The sequence below is a fragment of the Pongo pygmaeus genome, chromosome 19 (assembly GCF_028885625.2).
Source record: "Pongo pygmaeus isolate AG05252 chromosome 19, NHGRI_mPonPyg2-v2.0_pri, whole genome shotgun sequence".
In the NCBI taxonomy this organism is placed as follows: domain Eukaryota; kingdom Metazoa; phylum Chordata; class Mammalia; order Primates; family Hominidae; genus Pongo; species Pongo pygmaeus.
In genome coordinates this window covers 77,633,937-77,654,601 of record NC_072392.2, presented here as the reverse complement: position 1 = coordinate 77,654,601, position 20,665 = coordinate 77,633,937, and positions in this window count along the sequence as shown.

Genomic DNA, 20,665 nt, shown 5'->3' with positions numbered 1-20,665 from the left:
GAGGGGACCAGGGAGGAGAGGCTGCTGGAGCTGGAAGCTGCCTTAGGCACGATGACCTCTTTGCAGGGGCCTCTCTCTCCAGCTTGTATAACACAGCTCCTGCCAAGGGTGGTATAGAAAGGCACAGAGCCCACAGCGGGCTGGGGAAGGCCGCTGAAAAGGCAGCTTAAGGGCTTCCTGCTGGGTGAGATGGATTAGGGGCCTGTGGGGAGGGAGCCGGGCAGTGAGAAAGGCACCGGCCCAGCGCCAGAGCCCCTTGGCCAAGACCCTCTGGGAGCAGGAGGCCCTGGGTGTCTGGCAGGAGGCAGTCAGATCAGCATCCTCCACTTGGCCGAGGGGCTGGGAGGATGGGGACCCAGCCAGGGCAACGCACAGGGATGGGGAGCTAGACCCCAGGGCCCCCAAAATAGAGGGGGGAAGGAACGGAGGAGACATTTCTCGATGAACAAGTGGACTTCTAGCAGGAAAAGGGAGGAGAGGGAAAGAACTGACTTGCCCAGCGATTCTACCCGTGTCGTCCCGCTGCCTCTCAGAGTGAAGGTGTCATCCCAGAGGTTTTCTGCTGGGAGGGGAGGGGACAACCCTTCCTATCCTCCAGCCAGCCCTCTACTTCTCAAGGACCCCAGTGTGGAGCTGAGAGAAGGGGACCCACATGGTCCTAAAGTTTCCACACAAGCATTGATTTAGGAGAAGAGTCCAGGTGGCCACTAACACAAGCTGTGCTATTCAGAAACCCTGGGTGATACCTTGGACGGTGACAGTCTCCGGCTGGTTTTGCTCTGGCCTTGGGCTCCATTTGTGTAGTCCATGAGATGGGATCTCTGAGGCCACACCATGGAGTGGGATGAGCATTGGCAGAGGTGTCAGGGGATCTGACTTAAGCTCTTGGAATCTTGGTTTTTTTCACCAAATATAGAAAAGAAGAGTCTGTTCCATTGATTAGTGTATCATTAAGAGATGACACGTGGCCCAGAGTTGTGGCTCGCGCCTGTAATCCCAGCGTTTTGGGAGGCTGAGGCGGGTGGATCACTGAAGGTCAGGAGTTTGAGACCAGCCTGGCCAACATGGTGAAAGCTCATCTCCACTAAAAATACAAAAATTAGCCAGGAGTGGTGGCAGGTGGTAGTCCTAGCTACTCAGGAGGCTGAGGCAAGAGAATCACTTGAACCCAGGAGACGGAGTTCGCAGTGAGCCGAGATTGTGCCACTGCACTCCAGCCTGGGCGACCAAGTGAGATTCTGTCTCAAAAAAAAGAAAAAAGAGAAAGAGATGACACGTGCATTGTGGAAATTGCAAAGTGTGATATGGACATGAGGTATCACTATCCCTGAAGTGCTTGTGTGTGTGTATCCATCCTTTTGATGGATGTTCCAGGGGAGGGGAGGGAACACACTGAGAACCAGGGACTGCCATACGGGATGCGTTGCATCTTTCCATATCTTCACAAGGATTTTGAGAGGATGATATTGTCCCCATTTTACAGATGAGAAAACCGAGGCTCAATAGCTGATATAATTTGCCCAAGTTTATAGAAGCTCATAAAAGGGGGCATTTGAATTAGAAAGCAAGATTCTCAGGTCTCTAACAGGTTATGTGGCCCCAGGGTCTGGAAGCATTATTCGTAGGTCTCTATGTTTAGAGCAAAGATTTCCCCAAAGGTTTGAGTCCTTCTTCTCCCTCTGATTAGGCTCAGTTAGGAACTAACTTGGATTCACAAAATCCATCTCCCCAGAGTACAAAGGGTTAGGGAGGGTTTGCAAAGTGGGTGAGAAAGTCTGAAATGGGCCCAGATGACCAGATAAGATACACGTGGCCACTGGGGACATTCTCTAGAAGGGGCTCCAGGGATGGGTACTTCAGCCTCAGGGCATCCGTGGATCAGAACTGCCCTGTCTCCCATCTCAGCGGGGCCAGCCCCCTTCTTTGTGCTCTTTTTTTTCCCACAGTCCAGCAAGGGGGGTACTGGGATCCCAGGCCCACCCCCTCCTGCTGGGCAGCACCCCATCAACCCCCACATAAAAAGCTTGAGAGTGGAGAAGGAGGGGGGCATTCTCACTCTGAGGAGGCCTCGGCACCCTTCTCCCTTTCTGGGGAACAAGAAACTTGCTGATGGCTTGGGCCCCTTCCCCAGCCCCTGGCCCCAGCCCTGGCTCCCCCAGACAAAAAGCTGCTTTACATGAGAAGAGCGGGCTGGCCTGGCCTTACCCGGGCACTCAAAGAGGCGGTAGCCCCTGACAGCCGCGAGACTGCCCCTTCCCCCACGCCGAGGCCTCGTTTAGTTGCAATTAGCAATTCTTTGCATATCCCCCCACGGGGCTGAGAGGGACGCTCGCCCTCACCTCCCAAACCCAGCCTGCAACCTTCCGAAGCCTCCCAGCCACGGCTCCCATCACTCTCCTCCCTCCTCCCTCCTCCCTAGTCTCCTCCTCGCTGCCCCACCCCCAGCTTGCAAACTAGCTCATTGGCTTCCTGAGTTCTCCAAAGAGGGAGGCACCCAGAAGGTCCAAACCTAGGGTGCTCAGGGTCAGGGTGGGGGTGACCCCCTCCTCAATCCACACTGCCCCTTCCCTCCTCCTTTCCCACTTGCCACCCCCTCTCCAAATCAGGCATAGCTTTTGGATCACTGGGAGGGGAAAGATAGAGGGAAAAGACGTTTTCAGAAGGAGACCTGGGGCTCACGCCTGTAATCCCAGCACTTTGGAAGGCCGAAGAGGGCGGATCATGAGGTCAGGAGTTCGAGACCAGCCTGGCCAGCACGGTGAAACCCCTGTCTCTACTAAAAATACAAAAATTAGCCAGGTATGATGGCGCACACCTGTAATCCCAGCTACTCGGGAGGCTGAGGCAGGAGAATCACTTGAACCTGGAAGGCAGAGGTTGTAATGAGCCGAGATCACGCCACTGCACTCCAGCCTGGGCGACAGGGGGGAAAAAACAACAACAACAAAACAACAACAACAAAAAAAAGAAAGAAACAGATCTGAGGGTAAACTGGTGGCGTAGAGGTTCGGGGTGCTTGAGGAGGGGAGGAGGCTCTGTCTCGGAGGGAGTCAGGGACTCACCTCTTCTCAGGCTGGTGGGCCTCTCCTTCATTCAGAAGGGCTTCTCTGCAGGGCTAGGGACCTAGAGCCCTCTGATGCCACACCAGCCAGGCAGTGGTAGGGTGATGCAGCTTTGGAAAATGACTAAGAGGAAATAGAACCCCAGAGCTCTGTTTAGGCTCACACAAATCCACTCCTCAGTATTTGGTCCACCTGAGGTGGGCATGGGGGTGGGGGTAGGGTAGGAGAGGGAGAGTCAGGAACATCTTCAAGTCCTTGATCCACATTTGTTGTCCCCAGGGCCCTCCCCTCCACTCCCCCAAGTCTCTCGTGGACTTTTCCTGTCCCCACCAAGGGGAGCCCCTGGTACAGCGGGTGCTCTAGAGCTGGCGGAGAGCAGGGGACCAGCGAGGCCTGCACTCCCCACACCCACAGGACCTTCCTTTCCCTGTGGACTGAGACCAAGCATCCCTGGGGGAGAAGACCCCTTCTTTCAGCAATCCCATCCTTCAATTCTGCCCTGGCCTTAAGTGGGGGTCTGTGGGGAGTGGGGTATGATGTGCAACAAACACTTGTGGTCTACCTGGTAGTTAAGGGGCAGAGCAAGGCAGAGGGACTAAGCCCCCTCCCCTCGGGTCATCTCAGCTCCAAGTGTGGCTTTTATGGAGGACTCATGGATTCCTGGCTGGTATGCTGCTGGTGAGGGACATCTCCTAGGGGTCTCTAGGATTTATGAAAGGAAGAAGGCAGGACTGATTTAGAGGCATAGCAGAGGCTCATCGTTGAGCTGAGATGCGCTGGGTTATTTGGGGTGGTCCTCTCCCCATTTTAAGTATTGTAGTGTACCCTGCACTAGGGGGTGGGCAGGCATGGCTTAGGTTTAAGAGATAAAGGAGAAAGATCTGGCTCCTTTTGAGAGGTGAAGCTAGCTGGACTTCCTGGGTGGAGTGGGGACTTGGAGAACTTCTTGGCTAGCTAAAGGATTGTAAATGCACCAATCAGCACTCTGTAAAAATGCACCAATCAGTGCTCTGTGTCTAGCTACAGGGTTGTGAATGCAGCAATCAGCACTCTGTAAAATAGACCAATCAGCAGGATGTGGGCAGGGACAAATAAAGGAATAAAAGCTGGCCACTCCCCCAATTCCCACTCCCACTCCCAGCCAGCAGCAGCAACCCGCTTGGGTCCCCTTCCCTGCTGTGGAAGCTTTGTTCTTTCGCTTTTCCCCATAAATCTTGCTGCTCTTCACTCTTTGGGTCCATGCCACCTTGAAGAGCTGTAACACTCACTGCGAAGGTCCACGGCTTCATTCTTGAAGTCTGTGAGACCAAGAACCCAAGAAGCCTGCAAGACCAAGAACCCATGGGAAGGAACCAACTCCAGACACACTTTTAACAACCTGTGATGGGCTCTCAAAACTCACATCTTAGGCTGGCGTGGTGGCTCACGCCTGTAATCCCAGCACTTTGGAAGGCCAAGGTGGGTGGATCACGAGGTCAGGAGATCGAAACCATCCTGGCTAACATGGTGAAACCCCGAATCTACTAGAAACACAAAGAAATTAGCCAGGCATGGTGTTGCCCCTGTAGTCCCAGCTACTCAGGAGGCTGAGGCAGGAGAATGGTGTGAACCCGGGAGGCGGAGCTTGCAGTGAGCTGAGATCGCGCCACTGCACTCGAGCCTGGGCGACAGAGCGAGACTCAGAAAAAAAAAAAAAAACCTCACATCTTTGGAACCTGGCCTGACATCTCAGAACCAGGGAGAAAACTGCAGATTGACTCTCAAAGAAGGGGTTCATTGGAGGCCTCAGGTGTTTCTAGAGAAGGAATCACTCATGATTATTTCCTAGGGCATTTGCCTCCCTTTCCCTTCAGAAGTCCCCAGCCATTGTTTGGGAAGAAAAAGTGCCATTTGTTTTTTGTTGTTTTGAATTTTTAATTTTTAAAATATTTATATTTTATTTAAAAAAATAGAGACGAGGTCTCACTATGTTGCCCAGACTGGCCTCGAACTCCTAAGCTCAAGCAATCCGCCTGCCTTGGCCTCCCAAAGTGCTAGGATTACAGCCGTGAACCACTGCACCCAGCCTAAAAGTGCCCTATAAATGAAAGAAGGGATGTAAGTTCCCAGCTGGAGGTGAGGGGGTGGAAGAGGTAACTAGGAAAGCGAGAACTGAGGTCCTAGCCGATGGGAGAGAGGCACCATCTCGGGCTTCCTCCTCCAAATCTATCCCTGAGGCTTTCACTACAAGCCTGGATTCCAGTTCCTCACCAGGGCCGGGCGAGGCTGGGCTTCTGGACCCCTGGGACCCTGCCTCATTCAGCTTGCTGAGAAGTTCTGGGTCTCTGGACCTGTGAAGCCCTCGTGGCCACCCACCTCCCCTGGGAGGAAGGAATTGAATGGGGGTCAAGTGTTGGGAGGTCTGGACAGGAAGCAGTTGTGAGCCAAAGGCAGGAAATGCTCCTTAGGAGCTGTCCTCCCACAGCTAACGCCTCTGAGATTGTTCACAACCCTCCCCTCCAGAGCAAGGAAATGGGGACGGAGGGAGAAGGAGCCAGGGGCCCTGCCACTCACTGCCACCTCCCATTCCTGCTCGCCAATTTCCTTAGTCTGTCCAGGTCCAGACCCTCCCCAGCCTGAGGTGTCTGGAGCTCCATCCGGCTGAGAGCCCCTCTGTCTGGTCCCACAGTCAAGGCGCTCACAGTTTGTGGTCAGCAGGCCTTGTCTCCCTCCACTCACCTGGGAGCACTGGGCACCCAGTCCCACTGCTGGCTGGCCTTGCCTCCCTGGCCTTTGCTGTTTTGGCCTTCGCGTTTCCCTCTGCTCTTCTCCCCAGGGCAGAGTCCCACAAATCTTTAGAAATACAGTGGAACCTGGAATCCGCTGAGACAGCTTCCCTGAAACTCTTTCCCTCAGGAGTTCCCGCCTCTGAGTTCCTACACCAAGTTGTTCTCACTTCTTAAAACACAGACCACATGTTCCCCTGCTTTAGAATATTCAAATGATCCTGTCTGTCTTCCACTGAGCTGAGAGTTCCCAGAGCAGCTCTGCCCCACAGAAATAAGATGGAAGTCACAGATGCCATTTAAAATGTTCTATCCAGCCTGGGCAACATAGTGAGATCTCACCTGTTAAAAACAAACAAAAACCTACATAAAAGTTAGCTGGGTACAGTGAGGCATACCTGTAGTCCTAGTCCCAATGACTCAGGAGGCTGAGGCAGGAGGATAGATTGAGCCCAGGAGTTTGAGGCTATTGTGAGCTATAGGAAAATTAATTTTTTGAGACAGGGTCTCACTTTGTCGCCCAAGCTGGAGTGGAGTGGTGTGAACACAGCTCACTGAAGCCTCGACCTCCTGGACTCAGGCAATCCTCCCCCACCCTCAGTCCCCACAAGTAGCTGGGATTGCAGGTGTGTGCCACTATGCCCAGCTAATTTTTGTATTTTTTGTAGACACAGGGTTTCACCACGTTGCCCCGGCTGGTCTCGAACTCCTGAGTTTAAGCGATCCGCCCGCCTTGGCCTCCCAAAGTGTTGGGATTACAGGCGTGAGCCATCGTGTCTGGCTAAAATTAATTTTAATAATATATCTTATTTAACCCAATAGATCCAAAATATTATCATTTCCATGTGTAATCAATATAAAAGTTGTTAATGCTATATTTTACATTTTTTTCAAAAAATCTTTAGAATTCAGTGTGTATTTTGCACTTACAGCGCATCTCAACTTGGATTAGTCGTGTGCTCTGCAGTCATGTGGCTGGTGGGTAGTATATTAGCACAGTTCTAGAGAACAGGGATGGAGCCCTGTGTCTATACTTAACATTAAGTCCAGATAATGTCTTGTTTTAAAAGCCCAGTTGTTTGGCCAGGCATGGTGACTCACACCTGTAATCCCAGCACTTTGGTAAAAGGTGAAAGATTTATACGATCTGAAGAGAAACCTCCCAGCACTTGGGGAGGCCGAGGCGGGTGGATCACCTGAGGTCAGGAGTTCGAGATCAGCCTGGCCAACATGGCAAAACCCCGTCTCTACTGAAAATACAAAAATTAGCCGGGGGTGGCTGGGTGCAGTGGCTTACGCCTGTAATCCCAGCACTTTGGGAGGCTGAGGCAGGCAGATCACCTGAGGTCAGGAGTTCGAGACCAGTCTGGCCAACACGGTGAAACCCTGTCTCTACTAAAAATACAAAAAATTAGCCAGGCATGGTGGTGGGCACCTGTAGTCCCAGCTACTCAGGAGCCTGAGGCAAGAGAATCGCTTGAACCCGGGAGGTGGAGGTTGCAGTGCGCCGAGATTACACCATTGCACTCCAGCCTGGGCAACAGAGTGAGGCTCTGTCTCAAAAAAAAAAAAAAAACAAAGCCCGGTTGTTGGAGTCAGACTGCTTGGGTTTGAACACTGGCTCAATCACTAGCTGTGTGACCTTAGACATGTCCCACAACCACTCTGTGCCTTAACTGTCTCCTCTGTAAAACAGGCCTAACAACTCTCATAGAATTGCTGTGAGGATTAGGTAAAGAACTTAGATCAATGCCTGACATACAGTAGGTGCTCACTAAAGGTTGGCTGTCTTCGTCTTTGCAGGTTGCTAACCTTGGCCCAAAACAATTATTTATTTATTTATTTATTTATTTATGACAGGGTCTCTCACTCTATCACCCAGGCTGAAGTGCAGTGGGACGATCTCAGCTCACGGCAACCTCCATCTCCTGGGCTCAACAGGTCCTCCCACCTCAGCCTCCTTGATAGCTGAGACTATAGGCACATGCCACCATGCCTGGCTAATTTTTAAGTTGTTTGTAGAAAAGAGGGTCTCACCATATTGCCCAGGCTGGCCTGAAACTCTTGGGCTTAAGCCATCCTCCTGCCTCCCAAAGTGCTGGGATTACAGGCCTGAGCCACCATGCCAGGCCTCTTGCCCCAAACAATCGTTTGCTGGAAGATTAAATGAGAAAAATAGTGCCTTGCCCTCCAGCCGATTGAGGCAGAAGTGAGAGCTGGGTGGGGCCAGTGAGTTTTGTCTGGAGAAGCTGGAATAGGATGGAAGAGGCGCGGGCTGTGGGTGGCGGGAGGCTGTCTGTGGGGCGATATGGAGGTTTACAGCTGGGCTGCCACGGAATTTGGAAACTAACATCAGCATAAGGCCTGGATGATTCATTGCTGCAGCGAAGCTTCTGGGGTTCAAAGAAGGAAGGTCTAGAGGGCTGGAGCCTGCAGAAAACGCTTCAAGGAACAGCGTGAGGTTTGAAAAGCCAGCGAGCAGCGGGTGATGTGGAGTTTGCTCATTGCTTGCAGAAAAGGGCTGGTTGGGACAAAAGGTCTGATTGGAGTCAGGCCCGCTTCCTCTGGCGGGTGGCCTCCCTCACTAGCGGCAGGCCTCGCGGGAGAGGCGGAGCGTCTGAGGATTGCATTTTAGGGCCACAGCGCCCTCTGCTGGACATGGGGACCTGGGGCCCCAGCACGAGTGGAAGCAGGTGACAAAATGTGCGGGAAAAGGTCTGTGCCAGATAAGGTCCTTCCCATTCCCAGGCACCCCTAGGAAGATCACACGATTGGAATCCCTTAACAAGTATAGGAAGTTTATAGAAAATGAGCAAGTCCTGAAGTGTAGCCGCCTATTGGTTCATCTTTATTTGCTCACAGTTGGTGTAGATGAACGTGTACTGTATTGAGTTTATTTCATCTCATAATCTTTTGGAGTTATAGGGCTGTGGGTTAGAGGCAAATAATAATAACAGCTAATGCTTGTATAGCCCTGTGATGTGCCAGGTGCAATTTTATATTATTTTACAGATGAGGAAACTGAGGCACAGAGAAATTTAAATCACCAGCATAACATGACATAGCTGACATAGAAGAGCCAGTATGACTGCAGAGTGTGTACACAAAACCACCACTTCCTACTGCTTCTCTGAAATAATCAAGGCCATTTTCCCTTTTACATGAGATATGGTAAGTCCTGGGTGCTCCATGAATCTAGACCTTCCTAGTTCTGTTCCTGATTCTCAGACCGCTGCTAATTTTTTTTTCTTTTTTGAGACAGGGTCTTGCTTGATTGCCCAGGCTGAAGTGCAGTGGCATGATCTTGGCTCACTGCACCCTTGACCTCCCTGACTCAAGCAATCCTCCTGCCTTAGCCACTCGAGTAGCTACAGGCATGTGCCACCATGTCTAGCTAATTTGTGTATTTTTTGTAGAGACAGGGTTTTGCCATGCTGTTCAGGCAGGTCTCGAACTCCTGAGCTCAAGCAATCTGCATGCCTCAGCCTCCCAAAGTGCTGAGATTACAGGCATGAGCCACGGCTCCTGGCTTAAAGAATTTTTTTTTTTTTTTTTTTTAAGTCAGGGCTGGCTGGGTGCAGTGGCTCGCGCCTGTAATTCCAGCACTTTGGGAGGCCGAGGCAGGTGGATCACTTGAGGTCAGGAGTTCGAAACCAGCCTGGCCAACATGGTGAAACCCCGTCTCTACTAAAAATACAAAAAAAATCGCTGGGCGTGGTGGCGGGTGCTTGTAATCCCAGCTACTCAGGAAGCCGAGGAAGGAGAATTGCTGGAACCTGGAAGGCGGAGGTTGCAGTGAGCCAAGATCACACCACTGCACTCCAGCCTGGGTGACAGAGCAAGCCTCCGCCTCAAAAAAAAAAAAAGTCAGGGTTAACATTTATTGGTTTGTCATGCATGTAGGGGAGAAAAAGCCATGTCTTTTCTTCACCCATCACAAGGTTCATAGCTGACACCACTATAATAAAAGACAGATTAACAAAATAAAAGCATAACAAATTTACTTAACCAAAGTCTTATGTGATATAGGAGGCTTCAGAAATGAAGACCAAAGACCCAGGGAAAATAGTATATTTTTATGCTGAGTCTGAAGAAAGAAATGGATAGTTATGGAAAAACATGCTTAGAGGAAAAGGGGTATGATCTGATGGAAATAAACTGGGAGAGAACTCAGGAAGACCTATCTTTTCAGGTTCTTTTTTTTTTTTTTTTTTTTTTTTCCCGAGAAGGAGTCTTGCTCTGTCACCCAGGCTGGAGTGCAGTGGCACGATCTCGGCTCACTGCAACCTCCACCTCCCGGGTTGAAGCAATTCTCTTGCCTCAGCCTCCCGAGTAGCTGGGATTACAGGCACCCGCCACCACACCCAGCTAATTTTTGTATTTTAAGTAGAGACAGGGTTTCACCATGTTGGCCAGGCTGGTCTTCAACTCCTGACCTCGTGATCTGCCTGCCTCAGCCTCCCAAAGTGCTGGGATTACAGGCATGAGCCACCGTGCCCAGCTTTTCAGGTTCTTTTTTGTGTGTGTGCCTCTACGTGACTTTCCTTCAACCTCCTCCGCCACCATTCCCCAGGTATGGTGCAGAACATCTGTCGCATGAGGGTCTTATGACCTAATTTCAGAGGAGATAGGTCAGAAAATTATTTTATAGGTAGTGCTCACACAGAAAGGCCAGAGAATGTCAGAGTGACCTCTGGAGGCTGAGGTGGGAGGATCGCTTAGACCTAGGAGAGTGATTACCAAGGTACCATGTTTTGGGGTACTGTGTCCTGCACCCTGTCATGCACTAGATATGTGGCAGGCATTGTGCTGAGCACACTGTTGGATTGTTTCACTTAAGCCCCAGAATGGCCCTGTGAGATGACTATCATTATTTTCCTTCTTTGACAAATGAGGAAGTGTCCAGGCATGGCTTAGCTGGGTTCTCCACCCAATGACTCACGAGGCTGCATTCAAAGTGTTGGCTAGACCGTGGTCTCATCTGGAGCTTTGACTGGAAAATGTGCTTCCAAATTCATTCAAGTTGTTGGCAGAATTCATTTCCTCATGGGTACAGGACCAAGGGTTCCAGCTTCTTGCTGGGTGTCAACTGAAAGTGAATCCTTTCCACGTGGGCTTTCCCAAGGTATCAGTCAGGGTCCTCCAGAGAAACAGTAGGATGCAAACATACAAACACACCAAGACATTTATTCCAAGGAACTGGCTTATGCAATTGTAGGGGCCGGCAAGTCTGAAATCCACAGGAGACTGGCAGGCTGGAAACTCTCAGGCAGGAGCTGATGCTGGAGTCTTGTGGCAGAACTTCCTCTTCTCTTTCTCAGGGAAGCTTTAGTTGTGTTCTTTAGTCCTTTCAACTGATTGGATGAGGTCCATCCCCGTAGTTGAGAATAATCTTTTTTTTTTTTTTTTTGAGACAGGGTCTCGTTCTGTTACCCAGGCTGGAATGCATTGGTGTGATCACGGCTCACTGCAGCCTTGACCTCCTGGGCTTAATTGATCCTCCTGCCTCAGTCTCCTGAGTAGCTGGGACTACAGGCGCACACCACCACATTTAGCTAACTTTTGTATTTTTTGCAGAGGTGAGGTTTTGCCGTGTTGCCCAGGCTGGTCTTGAACTCCTGCGCTCAAGGCATCCTCCCACCTCGGCTCCCAGCTGAGATTACAAGTGTGAGCCACTGCACCCAGCCTGTTGAGAACAATCTTTATTTATGGTCAACTGATTGTGGATATTAACCACATCTATAAAATACCATCACAGCAACACCTAGATTAGCGTTTGATAGAATAATTGGGACCTACAGCCTAGCCAGGTTGACGCATGAAACTAACCATCACACCCAACCTGGCTGCTCGCTTCACTAAGCCAGCAAGGAAAGTCTCTAGAGTGAGTTGGCCAGCAAGGAGTCTTATAAAATGTAACGAAATTGAGTGACATCTCATCCCTTTTGCCATATTCTACTGGTTAGAAGCAAGTCATGGAGCCAGGCACAGTGGCGGCATGTGCCTATAATCCCAGCTACTTGGGAGGCGGAGACAGGAGGACCGCTTAAACTCAGGAGTTCAGGAGTTCAAGACTAGTCTGGGCAAAATAGTGAGACCCCCCATCTCTTAAAAAAAAAAAAAAAAAAGCAAGTCATGGGTCCCACCCACAATCAAGGGAGGGGATTTCACGATGGTGGTGAATGCCAGGAGGTAGAAACATCTGTCCACCACAGAAGCTAAGGTTCAGGGAGCTTAGGAAGAGGCCTAGGATCACAGTGGTGGTAAAACCGGTGGCCTGTTAATGGCCCTGCTAGAAGAGGCCCCTGCCCTGTTCCCTGCTGGTTCCACTTCCTTATGCTGACTCAGGTGTGTGCTGAAGTTCCTGGCTCTCTCCCACACTCCTTAGACAACTCAGCCTTTCCTAGGTTCCACTGTCACAGGAAGGTGAGGTTTAAAGTTCACTTACTTACCTTTACTTACCTTCCTCTTGGATCCTAGAACACTTTAACTTCATTACATCATTTATGTTGTACATTCTTTTTTTAACCTCACTGGACATCATTATTACTGTTTATGTAGTCAGTACTTGTTTAGATTCATCTACATATCTGTACTCTTCATTTCTTTTTAAAATTATTATTATTGTTATTATTATTTTGAGACGGAGTCTCACTCTGTCACCAGGCTGGAGTGCAGTGGCACGATCTCAGCTCACTGCAACCTCCGCCTCCCAGGTTCAAGTGATTCTCCTGCCTCAGCATCCCAAGTAACTGGAACTACAGGTATGCGCCACCAGGCCCAGCTAATTTTTGTATTTTTAGTAGAGATGGAGTTTCACCATGTTGGCCAGGAGGGTCTCGATCTCTTGACCTCGTGATCCCCCCGCCTTGGCCTCCCAAAGTGCTAGGATTACAGGTGTGACCACCATGCCCGGCCTTAAAATTATTATTTTTTATTGTGATGTAATTCACCATTTTAGGCTGGGCATGGTGGCTCACACCTGTAATCCCAGCACTTTGGGAGGCCGAGGTGGGAGGATTACTTGAGGTCAGGAGTTTGAGACCAGCCTGGCCAACAAGGTGAAACCTTGTCTCTACTAAAAATACAAAAAAAAAAAAAAAATAGCTGGGCATAGTGGTGGGCACCTGTAATCCCAGCTACTTGGGAGGCTGATGCAGTAGAATTGCTTGAACCCAGAGGCAGAGCTTGCATTGAGCTGAGATCACACCACTGTACTCCAGCCTGGGCAACAGAGCAAGACTCCATCTCAAAATAATAATAATAATAATAATGATAATAATTCACCATTTGAAGTGTACAATTCAGCGGCTTTTAGTATATCGACAAGGTTGTACAACCATTACCACTATCTAATTTCGTAACATTTTTATCACCCTCAAAAGAAATCCTGTACCTATTATTTGCCATTCCGCCCTCCTCCCTCTAGCCTCTGGCAACCACAAGTGTACCTTCTGTTTCTGTGGATTTGCCTACTCTGGACATTTCACATAAATGGAACATGTAATATGTGGCCTTTTGTGTCTGGACTCTTTCACTTAATATAATGTTTTCAAAGTCTATCCATGTCATAACATATATCAACACTTCATTCCTCTTTATGGCCGTATAATATTCCATTGTATGGATATACCACATTTTGTTTATTCATTCATCTGTTGATGGACATTGAGTTGCTTCCACTTTTTGGCTATTATGAATAATACTGCCATGAACATTTGTGTACAAATGCTCATCCCTTCTTGCATCTCAGACCTTCCATCTGGGATCCCTTTCCTTCTGCCTGAATTGCATCCTTTAGAATTTTTTTTTATGAGGCACTTCAGTGAGGCTGATGACAAACTTTTTAAATTTTTACTTGTTTGAAAATTCACTCTTGGCTGGGTGTGGTGGCTCACACCTGTAATAACAGCACTTTGGGAGGCCAAGGCAGGTGGATCACCTGAGGATCAGGAGTTCGAGACCAGACTGATCAACATGGTGAAACTCTGTCTCTACAAAAATTAGCTGGGCGTGGTGGTGGGTGCCTATAATCCTAGCTACTCGGGAGGCTGAGGCAGGAGAATCACTTGAACCCGGGAGGCAGAGGTTATGGTGAGCTGAGATCATGTCATTGCACTCCAGCTTGGGTGACAGAGAAAGACTCCATCTCAAAAAAGAAAATAAATAAGTAAAAGAAAAAAAGAAAAGAAAAGAAAATTTACTCTTGAATTCTAGGTTGGAAGTTATTTTCTTTCAGTATGTTCAAGATATCATGTCCGGAATTGGTGGGTTCTTGGTCTCACTGACTTCAAGAATGAAGCCGCGGACCCTCGTGGTGAGTGTTACAGCTCTTAAGGTGGCGCATCTGGAGTTTGTTCCTTCTGATGTTCAGATGTGTTTGGAGTTTCTTCCTGCTGGTGGGTTCGTGGTCTCGCTGGCTCCGGAGTGAAGCTGCAGACCTTCGCAGTGAGTGTTACAGTTCTTAAGGCAGCGCGTCTGGAGTTGTTCGTTCCTCCCGGTGGGCTCGTGGTCTCGCTTGCTTCAGGAGTGAAGGTGTAGATCTTCGCAGTGAGTGTTACAGCTTATAAAAGCAGTGTGGACCCAAAGAGTGAGCAGTAGCAAGATTTATTGCCAAAGTTTCCACAGTGTGGAAGGGGACCTGAGTGGGTTGCCACTGCTGGCTCGGGCAGCCTGCTTTTATTCTCTTATCTGGCCCCACTCTCATCCTGCTGATTGGTAGAGCCGAGTGGTCTGTTTTGACAGGGCGCTGGTTGGTGCCTTTACAATCCCTGAGCTAGACACAAAGGTTCTCCATGTCCCCACTAGATTAACTAGATACAGAGTGTCCACACAAAGGTTCTCCAAGGCCCCACCAGAGCAGCTAGATACAGAGTGTTGATTGGTGCACTCACAAACCCTGAGCTAGACACAGGATGCTGATTGGTGTGTTTACAAACCTTGAGCTAGATACAGAGTGCTGATTGGTGTATTTACAATCCCTGAGCTAGACATAAAGGTTCTCCACGTCCCCACTAGACTCAGGAGCCCAGCTGGCTTCACCCAGTGGATCCCGCACCGGGGCTGCAGGTGGAGCTGCCTGCCAATCCCGCGCCATGCGCCTGCACTCCTCAGCCCTTGGGTGGTCGATGGGACTGGGCGCCGTAGAGCAGGGGGTGGCGCGCTCGTGGAGGAGGCTCGGGCTGCACAGGAGCCCACGGAGGGGGTGGGAGGCTCAGGCATGGCGGGCTGCAGGTCCTGAGCCCTGCCTCACGGGAAGGCAGCTAAGGCCCGGCGGGAAATCCAGCGCAGCGTGGGTGAGCTGGCACTGCTGGGGGACCCAGTACACCCTCCGCAGCCGCTGGCCCGGGTCCTAAGCCCCTCATTGCCCGGGGCGGGCAGGGCCGGCGGGGCCCGCCAAGCCCACGCCCACCCGGAGTTCAGCTGGCCTGCAAGCGCCGCTCCACAGCACTGGTTCCCGCTCGCGCCTCTCCCTCCACACCTCCCTGCAAGCTGAGGGAGCCGGCTCTGGCCTTGGCCAGCCCAAAAGGGGCTCCCATAGTGCAGCGGTGGGCTGAAGGGCTCCTCAAGTGCCGCCAAAGTGGGAGCCCAGGCAGAGGAGGCACCGAGAGCGAGCCAGGGCCGTGAGGACTGCCAGCACGCTGTCACCTCTCAATATCATTCTACTGGTTTATGGCTTCCATTATTGCTGTTGTTGAGAAGGCTGCTCTTAAGATTTTCTTTCTATATTGAGGCCAGGCGCAGTGGCTCACGCCACCTAGCACTTTGGGAGGCCATGGTGGGTGGATCACTCGAGGTCAGGAGTCAAGACCAGCCTGGCCAACACAGTGAAACCCCGTGACTACTAAAAATACAAAAATTAGCTGGGTGTGGTGGTGGGCACCTGTAATCCCAGCTACTCGGGAGGCTAAGGCAGGAGAATCTCTTGAACCCTGAAGGCAGAGGTTGCAGTGAGCTGAGATCGTGCCACTGCACTCCAACCTGGGTGATGGAGTGAGACTTTGTCTCAAAATAAAATTTTTTTTTCTTTCTATATTCAGAATTCTGACATTTCATTGTGATGTATCTGCATGTAGATTCTATTTATCCTGCTTAGAATTCTTCACGCTTCTAGAACTTGTGGATTGATGACCCATCAGAATTGGGAAATTCTCAGCCATTATCTTTTCAAATCTTCACCTTGCCACATTCTCTTGTTCTTTCTTTAAAAAAAAAAAAAAAAAAAAAAAAGTATTTTAAATAAAATAAAATGGGGTCTTGCTGTGTTGCCCAGGCTGGGTTCAAAATCCTGGCTCAAGCGATAGTCACATAGTGGGATGAAAGGTATGCATGCACCACCATGCCTGGCTTCTTTTTTTTTTTCCTTCTACAATTCTGATTAAACGATATTAGACTCTTTCATTGTATCCTCCATGTGTCTCAAACTCTTCTCTTTTTGTCCCTTTTCTGCATTCTGGGTAATTTCTTCTGCTCTGTCTTCCAATGCCTCTCTGGGATCCCACTTTCCTTTAAGTTTTGGTCTGGAAATTCATCTCTCTTGTCAAATATCTGTAATATTGCTAAGGATTTTTTTTTTAAAGCCTTTATCCAGCTTTTGCATTTGTTTTCAGTGGGAAGGTTGGTCTGAATAACTTAGCCTATCATTACAGGAAATGGAAGTCCTACCATCCTCCTCACTCCCTCTGTTTCATGTATGTTCTCCTTTCCCTGATGATCCAAATTGGAGCCATTCTCCAGGGACTGTCTCCAAGCCCATCTCTTCCATCAGCCCTTCCCTGTCCTGCCCCTGTTGAGCTTTCCTGCCCCTAGAACTAGAACCGATTGTCCCCCACTCAGTGGCAGCACGTGGGGACCTCTCTTGGATTGTTCACTTATCAGATAACTTAGGAATTGATGTATTGTCTTCCACAGTAGATGATCAGCTCTGTAGGTGATCAGGGAAGGCAGGAATAGCTCCCACCAGTAGTAGCTCAAAATCATAGCAAATAAGAAGGGTTGGTGGAGATAAGGGAGATTTGAGTACAGTAAGTTTGAAGCAGTTTCTGGTGTCTGACCAGGTATTCGATGGTGCAGGTTAAGACCCTCTGTCCCCAACAGCTTCATTAAACCCCTGTTGGCCCCAAGGAACCTTCTTCCTCGGAACTGGAGGCTGCTGGGAGAGGGAGCTTGGGTCTGGAAACCCCAGGTCAGACAGCGCCAGGGGGCAGTAGAGGCTTAAAGGCAACTGCATTGCCCTGGTAGGAGGGTAGGTGGCTGCCCAAGCGTTCCCATTGCAGCCCTGGGCCACGTTCACGCACTTGGGGGTCGAGCCAGAACTGAACAGAACTAGGCTTAGACCAATGTGCCTGCTCCAAGTTGGACCTCTTTCGGTCCCCAGGACCTAAAACAAGATATGATGAATGACCTCCCTTCCATCCTGTCCTGTATCCCCTTGGGTCCCGTGCTAAGGTGGCACCGCACTGAATTCCAGTTTCTGGACCAGGGAAATCCTTTCAATCCGCTCTCCTAATCATTCTCAGCTAAAAAACAAAAACAAAAAAAATTGTTTTAATATATGATAATGAGTGTCAATTAAGGTATAAAAAAAAGAGAATGAGGATGGACTTGCCTTATTGTGGCGTGATCTCTGCTGTCTGCAGCCCCGACCTCAGGTGATCCTCCCACCTCAGGCTCCCTAGTAGCTGGAACTACAGGTGCTGCACCACCGCCCTCGGCTAATATTTTTGTATTTTTTTGTAGAGACAAGGTTTCACTATGTTGCCCAGGCTGATCTCAAATTCCTGGACTCAAGTGATCCACGCTCCTTGGCCTCCCAAAGAGCTGGGATTACAGGCTTGAGCCACCAGGCCTGGCTGAAATTCTAATACATAACACAGGGGTTTGTTCAGTTAAGTGGGAAAAGAATAAAAATGATTTTACCATAGCTGGATTTCCAAATGGAAGAAAATAAAATTAGAGCTTTATCTTATACCATATGCAAAAATAAACTCCAGATGGATCAAAAATTTAAATGTAAAAACTAAATGCATAAAATCTAATGAAAATCTAGAAGCCTGCATGTACGATGTATAAGAGTGGGAAAATATTAACCAAGATTGAAAATCGAGAAGCTACAACAGGAAAAAAGGGTATAAATATTTCACTGTATAAAAGTTAAAACATTTTGGGGATGGAAAAACAGAACATAAATACAGGCATTAGGAAAATTTTCTTTTAAAAAGGAAAATAGTAGATTTAGAAATACGTTGTAATGCAGGTGGCAAGCCATGATTTAACAGCTGTACTACACAAAAAAATCTTACAAGTTAACAAGAAAAAGACAAACACTTCACAGAAAAATGGTGAAGTCATGGTCAGAGGATTCATAGAAAAACAATTATTAAAAAAGACTCAGGCCTGTAATCCCAGCACTTTGGGAAGCCGAGGCAGGCAGATCACGAGGTCAGGAGATCCAGACCATCCTGGTTAACACAGTGAAACCCCGTCTCCACTAAAAATACAAAAAATTAGCCAGGCATGGGGGCATGTGCCTGTAATCCCAGCTACTCGGGAGGCTGAGGCAGGGGAATCACTTGAACTCAGAAGGCAGAGGTTGCAGTGAGCCGAGATTGCGCCACTGCACTCCAGCCTGGGCGTCAGAGACTCTGTCTCAAACAACAACAACAACAACAAAGAAACACACATATCTACTCTTTAACCGAGCAATCCTACTCTTAGAAATCTATCCCATGGAAATAAAACCACCCATCCATAGGGATAGGTGTACAGTATAAGGATGCTCAGTGTAGGATTAGTTAGTTGCAAAACACTGAAAACAGTAAATGCCCATCAGCGAATGGTTGAATAAATGGTTAACAGCCATTCAGTGAAATATTATTCAGTCTTTAAAAAGAAGGGAACTGAGGGCCGGGCACAGTGGCTCATTTCTGTAATCCCAGCACTTTGGGAGGCCAAGGCAGGCAGATCACGAGGTCAGGAGTTTGAGATCAGCCTGGCCAATATGGTGAAACCCTGTCTCTACTAAAAATACAAAAATTAGCTGGGTGTGGTGGCGTGCGCCTGTAGTCCCAGCTACTATGGAGGCTGAGGCAGGAGAATTGCTTGAACCCAGGAAGTGGAGGTTGCAGTGAGCCGAGATCGCACCATTGCACTCCAGCCTGGGCCACAGAGCGAGACTCCGTCTCAAAAACAAAAACAAAAACAAAACAAAAAAGAAGGCAGCTGTAGAGCTGTAACAATTGTCTTGGAGGAATATTTAGGAGGTATTGTTGAGAAAGAAAAGCAAGCAGCAAAAAGTGTGAATAATGTGATCCTGTTTTTTTGAAAACTAACAACAAATCCCCTATATTTCATGTACACATATATATGTGTGTATATATATGATTATATGAGCAATAAAAAGTGAATGAATACAAACTGGGTACTGGACATGGGTTACCTGGTTGGGAGAGAAGGAGAGGAAAAAAGAAGTTTAAAAACAAGATTAGGCCGGGCGCAGTGGCTCATTTCTGTAATCCTAGCACTTTGGGAGGCCGAGGCGGGCAGATCACAATGTCAAGAGATCGAGACCATCCTGGCCAATATGATGAAACCCCATCTCTACTGAAAATACAAGAATTAGCTGGGCATGGTGGCACGTGCCTGTAGTCCCAGCTACTAGGGAGGCTGAGGCAGGAGAATCGCTTGAACATGGGAGTCAGAGGTTGCAGTGAGCCAAGATTATGCCACTGCACTCCAGCCTGGTGACAAAGCGAGACTCCGTCTCAAAAAAAAAAGAAGACGACTAGGTTTGGTGTAGTGGCTAATGCCTGTAATCCTAGCATTTTGGAAGGCCAAGGTGGGCAGATTGCTTGAGCCCAGGAGTTTGAGACCAGCCTGAGCAACATGATGAAACCCTGTCTCTACAAAAAATACAAATAAAAAAATTAGCTGAGCATAGGGTCGTGTGCCTGTAGTCCCAGCTACTCAGGAGGCTGAGGTGGGAGGACCACTTGAGCCCAGGAGTTTGAAGCTGCAGTGAGCCATGATGGTGCCACTACACTCGAGCCTGGATGACAGAGGAAGACCCTGTCTCAAAAACAAACAAACAAACAAAACACTGCTTTAAAAAGTTTGGAAGACAGAATAACACTTAATGTGTTTAGGTAAAATTGTTTGTACTGATATGTAGGAAAATAGTTTTAAAAGAATAAAATAGTAAAAAATCTAGTTCAGACCTTCATCACCTCTTATCAGTCTTCCTCTGTCAAGGAGAGTCAGACCTCAGTCCACACTGAACCCCTTACAGACTCTTTCCTGTCCCTACACCAGACCCACGGACATTGAAGATTATATCTAAATCAGGTCTGTTCCTCCGAAGTCTGAATGGTGCCAAGTGTCTGGGGCCAATCCCTGCTTAAATATTCAGTAAGTCTCTTGAGGTGATTGCTTCATCTCTCAGCCTGGAGAATCTTCAGAGGGAAGGTGGATGCCACAGCCCCTTGCTTCATAGAAATACATTTTTTTTTTTTTTTTTTTTTTTGAGACAGGCTCTTGCTCTGTTGCCCAGACTGGAGTGCAGTGGTATGATTGCAACTTGCTCACTGCAGCCTTGACCTCCCAGGCTCAAGTGATCCTCCCACCTCAGCCTCCTGAGTAGCTGGGGTTACAAGCACATGTCACCACCACGCCCAGATAATTTTTTTTTTTTTTTTGAGACGGAGTCTCACTCTGTCACCAGGCTGGAGTGCAGTGGCACCATCTCAGCTCACTGCAACCTCCACCTCCCAGCTTCAAGCGATTCTCCTGCCTCAGCCTCCTGAGTAGCTGGGACAACAGGTGTGCACCACCACACCCGGC